Here is a 16299-nt window from a genome sequence, read left to right on the forward strand (position 1 = left end):
CGTGAAATATTTTTTTTTAAAATGTAAACAAATTATTTCGAAAAAACTCTTTACTCTTTTTAATTCAAAGATAATAAAAAGATAAGATATTTTTGAATATTAATAGAGAGTTTTTATTATAATAGAGGTTATATCATGGATAAACTCAAAAATTCGAAATCTTATGGAATATTTATATAATATCCGGCCATATTTATTGTTTACCTTTTATAGCTAATATAGATAGATGATATACCGACAACACAAGATTATACACATATTATATATGGATTATATATAAAGAAAAAATTGGTATGACGTGAAATATTTTTTTTTTAAATGTAAACAAATTATTTCGAAAAACCTCTTTACTCTTTTTAATTCAAAGATAATAAAAAGATAAGATATTTTTGAACATTAATAGAGAGTTTTAAAATTATTATAATAGAGGTTATATCATGGATAAACTCAAAAAACAGAAATCTTATGGAATATTTACATAATATCCGGCCATATTTATTGTTTACTTTTTATAGCTAATATAAATAGATGATATACCGACAACACACGATTATACACATATTATATATGGATTATACATAAAAATTGGTATGACGTGAAATATATTTTTTTTAATGTAAACAGATTATTTCGAAAAACCTCTTCGCTCTTTTTAATTCAAAGATAATAAAAAGATAAGATATTTTTGAACATTAATAGAGAGTTTTAAAATTATTATAATAGAGGTTATATCATGGATAAACTCAAAAACCGAAATTTTATGGAATACTTACATAATATCCGACCATATTTATTATTTACTTTTTATTGTTAATATAAATAGATAATATACCGACAACACACGATTATACACATATTATATATGGATTATATATAAATTACACATCATTCAATTTTTTTAATTTAAGTGGTCGGGTGAACACCTATTTAGGTTGATTAGATAAAGCCAAAAGAAAAATATGAAATAATTTCAACCAAAGACTAAAAATATAATTAAAGTTCATATGTAGATAATTTTTATTAAAACTCATCCTTTTACAATGAAATAAATTAATTTTTTGTAACAGAAGAAATACTGACATAAAAAATAAGATAAAAGACAATAAATATTGAAAAAAATGTTAGAAAGATCTAAAAATGAGAAATAAAAGATGACAACAAATTTCTTCTTATGTTTCATCTTTGATGAGTATAAAAAATTCGAAAGTTAATCTCATCAATTTCAAATATTTTTTTTTCAACTCAAATACATAGATTATAAGATAAGAATATCTTCGAATATTTTTTTAATTTACATTGTGTGTCGTTTTAAAAAAATCACTATTACTAACAAGCTGATATGATATTCGAATTTGAATTGGAACGCAATTTGAGTAGTTTGCATTGAGGTTAAACCAAATATGTTGCCGAAAAATAAACTACTTGACAATTTTAAGACAATATATGCAATATTTTATAATAATAATCAACTAGTTTAACATTTAATGATTCAAAGAATAAATTTTTTGTATATATATATATAGGGTATTAAAAATTCAAATTCTGGGCTAGAGATATCGATAAACTTAAAGTGGAGTCATACTGAAATAAATCCGACCAAAGAATATTAAAGTAAATTTTAAATTAAGGATAATATCTTCACGTGCATCATAAAATTTTTAGATAGCCGATTAAAGTAAATTTTAAATTAAGGATAATATCTTCACTTGCATCATTAAAAAGATAATCATTATTATAATATATATAAAGTTTTAGAAATTGAAATTTTAAAATAGAAATATTTTTTAAAAGATAAAATCATACCAAATAAGAGTTCAAGTCGTAGTATAAGAGTTAAGTCGTAATCAAATAATCGTTTATATCGTGTCAACCTTTGTGCTTTGCCATAAATATGAGTTATTATTTCACTTTTGGCTATTTTTCGGTTCCAATGACACCTATGAGAATAGTGCAAAAATAAAATAATCGCTACGAGAATTGAGAAAATGTTAGTCTTTTTTCATGTAGTGTTTCTTAATTAATATCTGACGATTATCTATAATTATTTAGAAGGTTTAAATATTAAGGTTATTTACATATAATTCAAATTAAAATTTTTATATAGCCGATTAAAGTGAATTTTAAATTAAGGATAATATCTTCACTTGCATATAAAGATAATCATTATTATTATAATATATATATATATATATATATATATATATATATATATATATATATATATATATATATATATATATATATATATATATATATATATATATATACACACACACACACAAAATTTAAAATAGAAATATTTTTAAAAGATAAAATCATACCAAATAAGAGTTCAAGTCATAGTATAAGAGTCAAGTCGTAATCAAAGAATCGTTTATATCGTGTCAACCTTTGTGCTTTGCCATAAATATGAGTTATTATTTCACTTTGTGGCTATTTTTAGGTTCCAATGACACCTATGAGAATAGTGCAAAAATAAAATTATCGCTACAAGAATTGAGAAAATGTTAGTCTTTTTTCATGTAGTGTTTCTTAATTAATATCTGACGATTATCTATAATTATTTAGAAGGTTTAAATGTTAAGGTTATTTACATATAATTCAAATAACTCAGATATTTAACATGGTTAATGTCAAATATCAAAGTGGAGTAAAATAATTCACTAGCTAAAGAATTTTTTATATTTTTAGATAGCCAACTAAAATGAGTTTTGAATTAAGAATAATATTTTCAATTACATTATTATAAAAATAATTAGTATTGAAAAATAATGTTTTAGAAACTGAAATTTAAGAAAGAAATATTTTTTAAGAGATATCAACACACCAAATAAGAGTTCAAGTAGTAGTAAAAGAGTTAAGTCTTATCCAAAAAGTCATTCATTGTCTCAACATTTGATTGTTTTTCCATAAATATGAGTTATTATTTTGTTTCCTGACTATTTTTAGGATCTAATGACACCGACAAGAATGGTATCAAAATAGAAAAATAGAAGAAATGGTTAATTTTTTTTCATGTAGTTAATATTCAATAATTATCTATATTTACTGAGAAAGTGTAAAATTTAAGATTATTTACATATAAACCAAATAACTTAAATATTTGACATGATTAGTTTCGCGCATCCGCGCGGATACTAATACTAGTTAGTTATGATATCAGCTCATAATTAGACTTCTCACCAATGCCAATACTTTGAAAAAATTAAATAAAATATTTGTGGTAACAGGCAAAAACCATGTGTTGCTCCTTTCTTTGTCATGTAGATAAGGGATCTTTATATTGTCATCTTGTCTAGTCTTATTCTGCTTTTGTTATAACAATTTTTTTTTTTTTTTATTTTTGGAATTGAGTAACACCGTGGACAAATTTTACTCAAAAGATACATTAACAATAAGAAAACTGAAGTATTTGTCACAAAATACTATTGTTTATTGTGATAAATCAGATATAACCACAAGAATATGGAGTTTTGATGAACAATTAGATCTTGGATCAACAAACTAGTAATTTTGTGTATCTTAGTTATTGAACGTATAAAGCAGATGAGCATCGACTAGAAGCAACTTGATACAAGCAACGCATTCTGAAGATCGATATCTACGTACACCTTTTCTAATGAGTGATATGATGTAGTTCATGAATAGTGCATCACATGGTAATGTAATAGGGCCATCATTCGGAAGTCCAAACTCTTTTGTCTGATTATCTCGTGTTGTAGATAAGCCAAAGGAACTACAAATCGCTTCTGATCAGTTGTATACACAACAAAATTCCCAGAGATAGGCCATCAAACACTCAACTGACGTGGGCCATTTGCAGTTCAAAATGCAAATAGTTGAAATGATTTTCTTTAGAAATCTGAAGTTAGATTCTATTATGCTCTAAAGATTTGATCTACTTTTATGGCCTCAACAAGGGAGGAAATAATATGTAACAACAATCCCATAATATACAGTTCAACAACAAGGGAGCTAACACGAGTCAAATAATTCTAAATAAGGACCTGCCGACTAAGATGTAGGATATTTAAACTTCTTTTAAGGTTGGACAACTATGAAGAAGATACAACAAATTCAATTAAGGATAAGCAACGGATAAGAGATACAAATCTTCAGTTATGAAGACTAAACAATTACAGGATGAGATAATAATAATTTCAAATAAAGATAAGCAGTTATGAAAGGATAGCATGGCAATATAAGAGATACAAATCTTCAGTTAAGTCAAATAAGAGTCAAATAGGCAATAAGAGTAAATCATAAAGCAATTAATTCCAATTAAAGCATATAAAGGTGAAACTTGTACATAGGAAACTCAATCATATCAAGAACAACTTCGTACTCAGTGAATATATGGACCAAAGAACCCTAAAAGGCCAACTTTCTACAAATAAGTCCGAGCACGCACTCGTCACCTCGCGTACATGGACTACAATTAGCATAGAAGACCCAAATCCTAAGGGGTGTTCCCCCGCACAAGATTAGGCAAGATACTTACCTCAAAGAAGATAATCTGATTCTCAAAAATGAACTCCTCAGGTGAAATAACCTTCGGACGGCTCAAATCTAGCTAAAATAAATTCAAAGCATAAATAAAACTCATAAGAAACTATTATGGATCATAAAGCCTCAATTTTTATCAAAATCCAAAAATAAACCCAAAAGTCGAACCCCGGGCCTGCACCTCGGAACCCGATAAATTTCAAAAAATCCGAACATCCATTCACTCACGAGTTGAACCATACAAAAATCATCAAATTCCGATACCAATTCGCCCCTCAAATCATGATTTTTCATTTTGGAAGTTTTTTGTCAAAAATCCTCATTTTCCTCACTTTAAAACACTAATTAAATGATAAAAATAAAGATACAATTATGGAATATAATAAATTCTAGGTGAAGAACACTTACTCAATCGTTTTGGTTGAAAACCCCAAAAAAGAATCGCTCAAAACCGAGCTCTAGAACTCAAAAAATGGTGAAAATGGCTAAACCTCGAAATAGAGTACTTTTATATTCTGCCTAGATATTTGTCCACCGCGATTGCGGAAAAGGAGATGTGATCGCGAAGAGTAAATGGCCACTGCCCAAAATTAGTGCTACGCGATCGCAAACAAACTTGTGCAATCGCGAAGAAGGAAAATTTGCTGGCACATGAACTAAGCTACGCGAATGCGAAAGGGGGAAAGTCATACTTATACGTTCGCGGACAATGGAATGCGAACGCGTAGAGGAAAATGGTCACTAGTGCCCTGCTCCTAGTTTCTACTATACGAACAAGAAGAAGGAGAAGGCAGACTTTCGGGATCGTGAACGAAGTCATGCGAACGCGAAGAACAATTAATTCACCCTCCAAAATTACACTACGCGAACGTAGATGGAATGACGCGAACGCGATTAAGGTAACCAGACACCAGTAGTTCAGCAATCCAAACATAAAAGGAAATGGGTTGTAACTCACCGAAAACACTCTCGAGGACCCCGTCTAAACATACCAACAAGTTTCATAACCTAACACGAACTCACTTGGGGTCTCAAATCACATCAAACAACGTCAAAACTATGAATTGCACCATGAATCGAACTTATGAACTTTCAAATCTTTCAATTTCTAAAACTCGCGCCAAAACCTATCAAATCAACCCGGAATGATGCCAAATTTTGCAAGCAAGTCCGAAATAACATAACGGAGCTATTCCAACTCTCAAAATCGCATTGCAACCCCGATATCATAAAATTCAACTATTGGTCAAACTTCTCCATCTTCCGAAGTTCAACTTTTCCAACTTTCGCCGAATTACTTCAATTTAACCTACGGACCTCCAAATCCAAATTCGGACGCGCACCTTAGTCCAAAATTAGCATACGAAGCTGTTGAAATCATCCAAAGCTATTTCGGGAACGTTTTTACAAAAGTCAAACTTCGGTCAACTCTTACCATTTAAGCTTCCAAAACTACAATCCTTCTTCCAAATTTGACTTCGAATCATCCGGCAACAGAACTCAACCACGCGCGTAAGTCATAATATATAATATGAAGTTGCACAAGACCTTATGTTGCTGAACGGAACTTAAATTTTCAAAACGACCCATCGGGTCGTTACATAATTTTCCCAACAAAAATTCGAAATTACACCCAAAAATTGCTAGGGGAGCTCACATCTCAGAACCCAACAAAATTTCTGGAATATGAACGCTCATCCAACCACGAGTCCAAGCATACAAATTTTACCAAATTCCTACATCAACTCGACCCTCAAATCTTCAATTAAAGTCTTTGAAGCTTTCTACCATTTTCAACCCAACCTTTACCCATTTGAACTCAAAAGTCTTTCCTCAAACTTATTGGTACATGTATGTATAATTAATACTACCAAGAATCACACTCCCAACTAACCATCTTTCACCCAAATCCGAAATTAAAAATTAGGGTATGGAACCTTACCTCTTAGATAAAGAACTTGAGGGATCTCTTGTTGGATTTGAAGGCTTGAGCATGACTTGATGAACAAGGGCCTAGGAATTCCTCCTCTCACTCTAGGGAACTTTCCCCTGTCTAAAAATATCAGATTAACCATCCAAAATGACCCTAAGATCATTTTATAAGAACTAGGGTCGGGTTATAACAATATAAGAATGGATCCTCCAAAAATCCCGATCGGGCTATAGGCTAGGCTATGCACGCAATATAGCGAGCTACAGACCAGGCTTCGCGAGCTCTATAGCTAGCTAAATACGAGGCTTCACGAGCTCTATAGTGGGCTAAATACCAAGCTTCGCGAGGGATATAGCACGGTCTAGCGCGCTACTGTCACGATCCAAAATTCACTAGTTGTGATGGCACCTAACCCAACCCGCTAGGTAAGCCAACTAATTACTATCCAATTTTAATAATATTAATAAGACAATTAAACAAAGGATTTTTCTGAATCTTATACATCTCCCAAGGGATGATAGTACAAATCACGAGCTTCTAAGAATAGAGTTTACAAAGCTGATATGAACTAAATACACCTTCTGTTTGAAAAGAACATAAACAAAGTTTTAAAATCTAAGGCTACCATGAACAAGATGCAGCTACAACAGGGATACAAGTATATCTTCCAATCCATCTCCCATCGAACACAACAACGTCGGCATCCAAAATCTGCACGCAATGTGCAGGAAGTGTAGTATGAGTAGAACTGACCCCATGTACTCAATAAGTAACAAATCTAACCTTAGGTTGAAAGTAGTGACAAGCTGAAATATAGGTCGGGTCCAACACCAATAACCAACAGCATATCATATAAAGGAAAAGCAGATAATAAATGGAGTAACTCAGAGATAAAATGCCCAAGTTTTTCATAGTTTTTCCGAAAGATAGCCCCACTTTTCAAGAAATATCAATGAAAATCCAAACCTTTTATCGAAATTGTACCTCTTTGTGTCCACATATCAATGTGTGTAAATATCATAAATGACAATATACCGTATAGCATGAGGAAAATTCGTCTCTATGCATGTATGTCATGTATGCATGTCAGTGCCATGTATCCTAGAGATGAATCATGTACTCATGCTCTCAGAGTACTCAATCTCACTATCTCACTCTTTACACTCATCAATTCTCAACCACTCGGTACTGTATATGGCCCATGCGGCCAAGGGAAATCTATCCCGGAGTATATACATCATTGATCATCGATCACTCAGTACCGAGGAAAAGGGCAATCCAACCCTGCAGAGAAATCCATCTCCAGGTATCAAGTACTTCGGACAAATCCACGTCTAGGGAAATCCATCCCTCAATAATATCATCTACACTCACTGGGGTATGTTACAAACTATGGAGGGGCTTCTACAGTCCAAGCACTATCATAATCATCAATATAAACGCTACAGTGTGCAGCCCGATCCCATAACTATCACTCATACTCAAGCTCTCGGCCTCACTCAATCATCAATCCCTCCAGTCTCGCCCACGGGCTCACAATATCATGAAAATAAACCCGGAACAATGATATGATGAATCAATAAATAACTGAGACTGAGATATAATATAAAAATGTATGAACATTGTCACACCTCCTTTTTACGCACCCGCGATGGGCGCAGGGGAGTTTTTCCAATTAAAGAACAATCGAAAGGGGACTTATTTATTTATTTCAGAGTCGCCACTTGGGAGATTTAGGGTGTCCCAAGTCACCAATTTTAATCCCGAATCGAGGAAAATAATGACTCTATATTACAGTCTGCGTACCAGAAATCCGGATAAGGAATTCTGTTAACCCGGGAGAAGGTGTTAGGCATTCCCCAGTTCCGTGGTTCTAGCACGGTCGCTCAACTGTTATATTCGGCTTATTTACCTGATTTTAAATGCAATATGAACTTATGTGCAAATTTTATCTTTCAACCGCTTTTATCATTTACTGTTTTTATCAAGAATTGCAACGTTGCAAAAATGTATCTCGAACCGCGTTACAATCAATGTACCCGTGGTCGTCGACACACTTTGACTCCGTTGAGATTTGGATTTGGGTTACATCAATGTGCACCCGAGTTTAAGGAAATTAAATTATTAAAGGGCGCGCCTAAAGCGACTAGCGTATTTATTTTGGGTAGGACCGTGGAATTTTACTAAACGGTCCATCCTGAAATCTAAACAATTTTAAAAGCAAATATTTACTGAGGGCCCCGCAATTTGTATTTTATTTGGTGAGGCTCATCTCATTCTTATTTTAAAATGAATTTGCAACGTCATGGACACGCATCTCGAACCACGTCACAATCAATGTACCCGTGATTAGAAACACATTTCGACTCCGTTGAGAATTGGATTTGGGTCACATAAATGTGCACACGGGTTTAAGAAGGTAAGATTTATTAAGGCGCGTCCTAAAGAGTCTAACGTGTTGTTATTTTAGGAGGGTTGTGAGATTTGCTAAACGACCCGTCCTGGAAACTAAATGCTTCGATAATATACATTTAACGAGGGCCCCGCATCTTGTGCGTTTTTGTTTGTCGAGGCTCATCTCGGCTTTATTTTAAGAGGATATCCTATAGCTACTACGTTTCTCTTCGCATTTGTCTCTACTAGTTGAGAATAAAAATGACCCTATTCAATTACATGCTTGCTGGTTATTATAATGGAATTCCGAGTGCCTTTGCAGAATAAAAAAAACATAGCCATGTCCATGGGCAGCTAATCGAGCATCGTGGGCCCAAACCCAGCCCACACAGTATCGGCTGGACCTGGGCCAATGCCTTTCCGATGAAAGCCTGCGGGTTCGTTTGATCCGGGCTCGACCTTCGTGAGGTTGAGAAGTGCAGACTTGCGCCGTTTATTTTAAGGCAATGGTTTGTCAATTATAAGGAGACAATTTATCAAAAGGACATGAAATTAACTAGCATGGATAGTTCTATGTATTTAAGGACATGATAATCATATAAAACCTAGGATACAACCTACTGCATTGGAGACCCTTTTATCTATTAACCTACATATACAAACTAGCATTCAATCACCCCATATTTACATCTACTGGGCACACAGGCTACCTTCAGTATCTAAACAAGAATGCAAACTATTACACATTACATGAATATTTAATGTACAAATCTATGTATAAAAGACATTCTTCAGGACTTTCATTTGTATTCATGCTCAAATTTTCCAATTACATTTTTTGACAATGCATTGGTTGTGTACCTGGTATAGAGGACAACGAAGAAAGGAATGATCAGCTGGGCAGTATGCAGTAAACAACAGCAACAGCAGATACACAGCAACAACACAACAACAAATCAACAACCCAAGTGTTTTCCACGGCCCACAGCCAAACAACAATATTTCCCAGAACAAAGAGAACCAGCAAATAGTCGAGCACCAAACGAGCAATCCCAGGAAAGAGTAATGAAACAAAAGCAATAACAGAGTGTTCAATGCAGCAACACCACCAGTTCAACAACCACCAACAGCTCAGTCAATGCAAACAACAGAACTTGGCCAAGACAGCTTGACCAATATGCACTCTTATACAACTTTCAGGCAGTGTTTGGTTACAATGTTTATTGGAAACTACCTTATGTTTTTCAGTTTTCTTTAAACTCACTAGACCTCTCCTCAGATTAAAAGTTCCCGCCCTTTTTAAGTTCTCAAATGGCCTATTTATAAGCCAAAATGACCCAGTGCAGCTAAGCTGCCTCTCTCCTATTTGCAGACTGCCCATACTCTTTTAACCCCATGCCTAAGCATCTTTTGGTGTCAGCCCTCTATTCCCCACGCCTGGCTTTTCTTTAATCAAGAGTTATGGGTTCATTTTAAGTATTTATTTTAAACTCATACTCTTGTGTCTTGTTCCCCATTGGTATTAGTTTAATCCCACATTAGTACCCTACTTGTCAGCTCACTTAAACTAATTACTTCTGTTCTTTTTAACACCCCAGAATACCCCTGCTTAACCTTGATTATTACTGCCCTGCCCATTGCATCATCAGGGTATTTTGAATTGATGAAGGTTCAAATTCAGGACTGCCCTGGACTGAACCTTTTCAGTCATTTTTGCAATGCAAACAAACTTATTTCAGACAATGCTGGGCATTCAGTCAGTGACAAGGTTCAATTAGTCATGTGACATTATTAGCTCATTCGATCCATTAGTTATAGGAAACTAATCGACGACGTTTATCGAGTCGACTATATTAATTATAACAGGTAATAATCAGTCGCTCAAATAAACAAACATATACAGGGACCTACAGGCATCAAACAACTTTTATTCAATTATTGGGAGCCTATATGAACTATTTACGCGTCGACTAATCTAGTCGAACATGTTTGTCATGGGGTACATTCAGAACACAAACAGAAAACAATTGACCAAATAAGAGGCCTTTGACAGAGATGGAAGAAATCCGAATGAAAAATAACAAAATAACAAACAAACACAACGAAACATGCTGACAACTTAATTAGAACTAAAACAAAGAGAAAGGAAAACTTACCGAAAAAGTTTGAAATCAAAATGACCCAAATCTGACTCAACTTCGAACTCTTGAGGCCGAACAAACTTTAATCAGGGTGTTCTCACATGAGAACACCTTTACTAAGGTCTATTAGACCTCAAACCCCTGTTAAGACTGGCCGGATTCCCCAGGTGCATGTATTCTAAGGTCTGGATTTTCAGATCTGGTTTTTTAGGAGTTGTGGGTAGATTCGGACCAAACCAAGTTTGGCTTGGTCACGAGGAGGGTCCGGGGAGTGTCTGGTATGAAGATGGGGTGGTTTGGTATAGGTCCGGGTTCGGCTCGAATCTTCAAATGAAGATTCGAGACGAAGGAAGGTGATTCGAGGTTCATGGTTAGTGGATTCGTGTTCAGGGTGGTTGGATGCTTCAGGGGTGTGAAGGGGGTAGTCACCGGCGTTCGTGCCGCCGGCTTTAATGGCGAAGGAGACTAGGGCGGCTGCTAGGGTTTGGGGGGTTTCGTTGTTTGGTGAAGACGATGGGTGGAGGGGGGGTTCGGATAGGGGGCGTGGGATACGATAGAAGGTTTATATACGGGGAGGCTGATTCAATCCTGGCCGTTGGATTGATTACAATTGATGGCCAGGATTGGGGAGGCTTAATCCATACGGTGCCGTTTGGTTAAGTAGGGGGTCGGTTAAAATGGGAACGGGTCGGGTCATGAGGGCCAATAAAGGCTATCGGATCACTGGAAATGAACGGCTCAGATTAACCATCCCTGAAACGACGTAGTTTTGGTGTTGAACTACGTCGTTTTGATGGCCTGGGGAATGGGTCGCTTGGGCTGCTAACTTGGGCTGCTTTTGGGCTTAGAATATTCAAAACAAACAGGCCCAAGTCCGGTTAATCTTGCACTCTTTTCTTTTTGTTCCTTTTTCTAATTTTTTAAATAAATAGAAATAATAAAACTGACATTAAAACAATCATTAATTTAAACCTTTAACACAGTTACCACACACATATTGAAATATTTAAGTAGGTTTAAATCACAACCTAGATGTATTTCATATTTTTTTGTGGATTTTCTTTTAACGATCGAATTATGATTTTAATTACCCTGACATACATGCTTTGTATTTTGATCGGTAAGATTAGATGCAAAATGGACAGACCCACAAATGATTAACGACACATGTCACGGAAAACTCGAAACATTGTATAGCGAAGTCATTTGTCACTATTTTTATTTTCTTTCGGAGCGATTGCTGGTAAAGCAAAAATCACGTGCTTACAGCTGCCCCTCTTTGCACGAGGACACGAAGGGTTTTCGCGCAAAGATAAAGAAGGCGATTTTTGCTCGTCCGAGTACTCCTTGTGAAGCATTTTTGAAAACGACTTGACCGAACCTTTGCTTCAGAGGTTTCCTACATATCCTGGGCTAAACAGGAATCAGGTCAATGTAGTTCGGGAAACTTTGGTAGCTGGGACTACCGTGTCACTGTAGTGCTTGCTGTTGTTGTGCGCTGTTGCCTGCCGCTGTAGGATGCTACCGCTCAACCGATCTCCTTGTTACATTGTTCTTGAAAGGAAAAAAAACTAAGCTAGAGTGTGAGATCTCATTTATCTTCAACTTGTTCTTGTTGCCTTGCTTTCTTGTCGGCTAACGCTTTCCTCTGGTGCCCTTATTGGGAGATGATGTTGGTCCTTTGCCTTTTCTGGATGCCAGTTTTCATCACTTTGCTTGATTTGCTGGGAACATGGCTTTCCTCTTTAAATCTTTTAATGGTTTCTTCAGTGGTATGGCTTTTCATTAAAATTGTTATGTTGGGCATGCTATAACATTCCCAAACTGCTTCTTTTGAGACACGTCCCTTCTTCCTTTGAACTGCGCGCTTGCCTTTGTGGCCTTCTGCTTCTTGGTGCTGGATGATTTTATTGTTTCCTGCTTGAGAGATCTCTGTTGTAACCGTCCGTCTTCAGGTGGGGTTACTGATTCCAAAAGTACTCCCGCATTATACTAGTGGGCGACCTAGAACTTAAATGTATTCCCGCATTATACTGGTGGGCGACCTAGAACTTAAATGTATTCCCGCATTATACTGGTGGGCGACCTAGAACTTAAATGTATTCCCGCATTATACTGGTGGGCGACCTAGAACTTAAATGTATTCCCGCATTATACTGGTGGGCGACCTAGAACTTAAATGTATTCCCGCATTATACTGGTGGGCGACCTAGAACTTAAATGTATTCCCGCATTATACTGGTGGGCGACCTAGAACTTAAATGTATTCCCGCATTATGCTGGTGGGCGACCTAGAACTTAAATGTATTCCCGCATTATGCTGGTGGGCGACCTAGAACTTAAATGTATTCCCGCATTATACTGGTGGGCGACCTAGAACTTAAATGTATTCCCGCATTATACTGGTGGGCGACCTAGAACTTAAATGTATTCCCGCATTATACTGGTGGGCGACCTAGAACTTAAATGTATTCCCGCATTATACTGGTGGGCGACCTAGAACTTAAATGTATTCCCGCATTATACTGGTGGGCGACCTAGAACATAAATGTATTCCCGCATTATACTGGTGGGCGACCTAGAACTTAAATGTATTCCCGCATTATACTGGTGGGCGACCTAGAACTTAAATGTATTCCCGCATTATACTGGTGGGCGACCTAGAACTTAAATGTATTCCCGCATTATACTGGTGGGCGACCTAGAACTTAAATGTATTCCCGCATTATACTGGTGGGCGACCTAGAACTTAAATGTATTCCCGCATTATACTGGTGGGCGACCTAGAACTTAAATGTATTCCCGCATTATACTGGTGGGCGACCTAGAACTTAAATGTATTCCCGCATTATACTGGTGGGCGACCTAGAACTTAAATGTATTCCCGCATTATACTGGTGGGCGACCTAGAACTTAAATGTATTGAAATCGCTTCCCCGTTCTTCCGAGAAAATTTTCGACAATCGGCAGAAAATTTTCTGCCCCGGTTTTTGGTGACTTCCCTGGTTTTGCATCTTGCTGCCATCATCAATCCTTTGTTTTCCTGCAGCAGACAAAGGGATTTAATTAGTTTTCATCGTGGTGGCAGAGGGTGCCTTTCTGGCGGATGATTTTTCCTTTCTTCTCTTTTCTTGCTCTATGTCCCGTAATTGATTAGTGGGCAAAGTTGCCTGCTGGGGGTCTCTAGCCTGCTGGGGATTGGCCTTCAATGAATCCCCTTTTCTGCTTTCTCTTTAAACACGTGCTGTGGGAGTCTGCTTTTAACTCCCGAAACCACTCCCTTTATGAGCTTACTTCCTCCGACATTGTCGGGCATGATCACTGCATTGCCTGGGATTGGCCTTTAGGACTGTTTGTATTATCCTGCATTGGATGAATTCCCCTCCTGTTTCTGGTAGTAAGCTTTGAAAAATCCTTTCAAGACACATCTTAGGAAAAGAAATAAAAGATAGAAAAAGGAGAAAGTCTTTCTGAACCAATATTTTGGTGGGGAAGAAACCCAAAAGAACTTATCTGGAGGATATGACTGGTCCCCGTGATCATGACGTGCACCATAGATTCCCGACCCAGTCTATTTGTATCAATCGATTTGCCCGATGGTCTGACTTGCTGGGGATGATGACTGACTGTCCATGTGGTCGATTTTGTTGATCTGTCTTGTCGCCTCATAGTTCCCTTCAAGGGGTTTTCACTAATGAGACTCTCTCCTTTCTTTCATCTCCCGGCGCCTTATGGTGCCTGTGAAGGTTTTCACCAATAAGACTCTCTCATTTCATATCCCTCATCTCACATCGCCTCTCGGTGCCTATGAAGGTTTTCACCGATAAGACTCTCTCATTTTATTTCTTTCGAGGAATCGGGGCGTTGTAGATATGACCCTCTCTTCTGGTGATTCCTTTGACCATCGATTCGCTCCCAGTCTTACGATCCTCTTCTTTGCCGGGGATCGGTGTATTATTCTCGGCCTTATTTGCCTGACTCGACATCTCTTGAACATTGATCGGGAGGTCTTCTGGACGTTGATGTTGGTTTTGGTGGGGAGTTAAAGAAGGGCTATAAAAATGAAAACAATTTGATGGGTGATGTGCTACAACTTTTGGAATCAAACCTTTGTTGGGACTTAAAACATAACCTCTGCCCCAGTTTTCTTGCTTGGGGGATTTATTATTTTTTACACTTATGTTGAGCTATGTGAGTTACGCACATTGTGCCTATTATGCACACTATGTACATTATGCATCCTATATTCACTATGATGCATACTATGACCGAGCCGTGAGGCGCCTACGTATCCTCTTCGAGGAATCAGGTCAAACGTAGTTCCCAGGGTTTTGTGTTTCTTATGATTTTATCTTCTTCTTTTTTTCCAGGACTTTTCCATTAGTGATTCCAAAAGAGGGGTATGAAAGAATAACTTAAGGCTCAAAAAGGGGGAAGCAAGGGTTAAAAGTGTTTGGATAGAAGAAAGAATTGCCTCCGTCATCTCATTATCCAATAAATGCCAAATACAAACAAATAAACCAAAAATTGCCATAATTAAAGAAATTACGCATAATATCTCTTGACTGCATCTGAATTGATAGCCATGTCGACACATCTACCTTCGACATCTGTCAAACACAAAGCACCGTTGGACAATACTCTGGTCACGATATAAGGCCATTGCCAATTTGGGGCGAATTTGCCTTTTGCCTCGACCTGATGTGGGAGGATCTTCTTTAATACCTGCTGCCCTACTTCAAATTTCCTGGGGCGCACCTTCTTATTATATGTTCTTGCCATTCTCTTCTGGTACAGCTGACCATGGCACACTGCTGTCAATCTTTTCTCATCTATCAAGCTCAACTGTTCCAATCGAGCTTTTACCCATTCATCATCGTTAATCCCGGCTTCAGCGACAATTCGGAGGGATGGAATTTCGACCTCCGCTGGTATTACGGCTTCAGTTCCGTACACCAACAAATAAGGAGTTGTGCCTATGGAAGTTCGGACGGTGGTGCGGTAACCCAACAAAGCAAAAGGTAATCTCTTGTGCCATTGTCTGGAACCTTCCACCATCTTTCGCAGTATCTTCTTGATATTCTTATTGGCTGCTTCGACTGCTCCATTCGCCTTGGGATGATATGGGGTGGAATTGCGGTGTGTAATCTTGAATTGTTGGCATACCTCTCTCATCAAGCTGCTATTAAGATTCGCACCGTTATTCGTGATGATCACTTTTGGGATCCCAAATCTGCAGATGATATGGGAGTGAACAAAGTCCACCACTGCCTTCTTGGTTACTGATTTGAAGGTTTTAGCCTCGACCCATTTGGTGAAGTAATC

This window comes from Nicotiana tabacum, chromosome 13, assembly GCF_000715075.1.
Source record: "Nicotiana tabacum cultivar K326 chromosome 13, ASM71507v2, whole genome shotgun sequence".
Taxonomy (NCBI): domain Eukaryota; kingdom Viridiplantae; phylum Streptophyta; class Magnoliopsida; order Solanales; family Solanaceae; genus Nicotiana; species Nicotiana tabacum.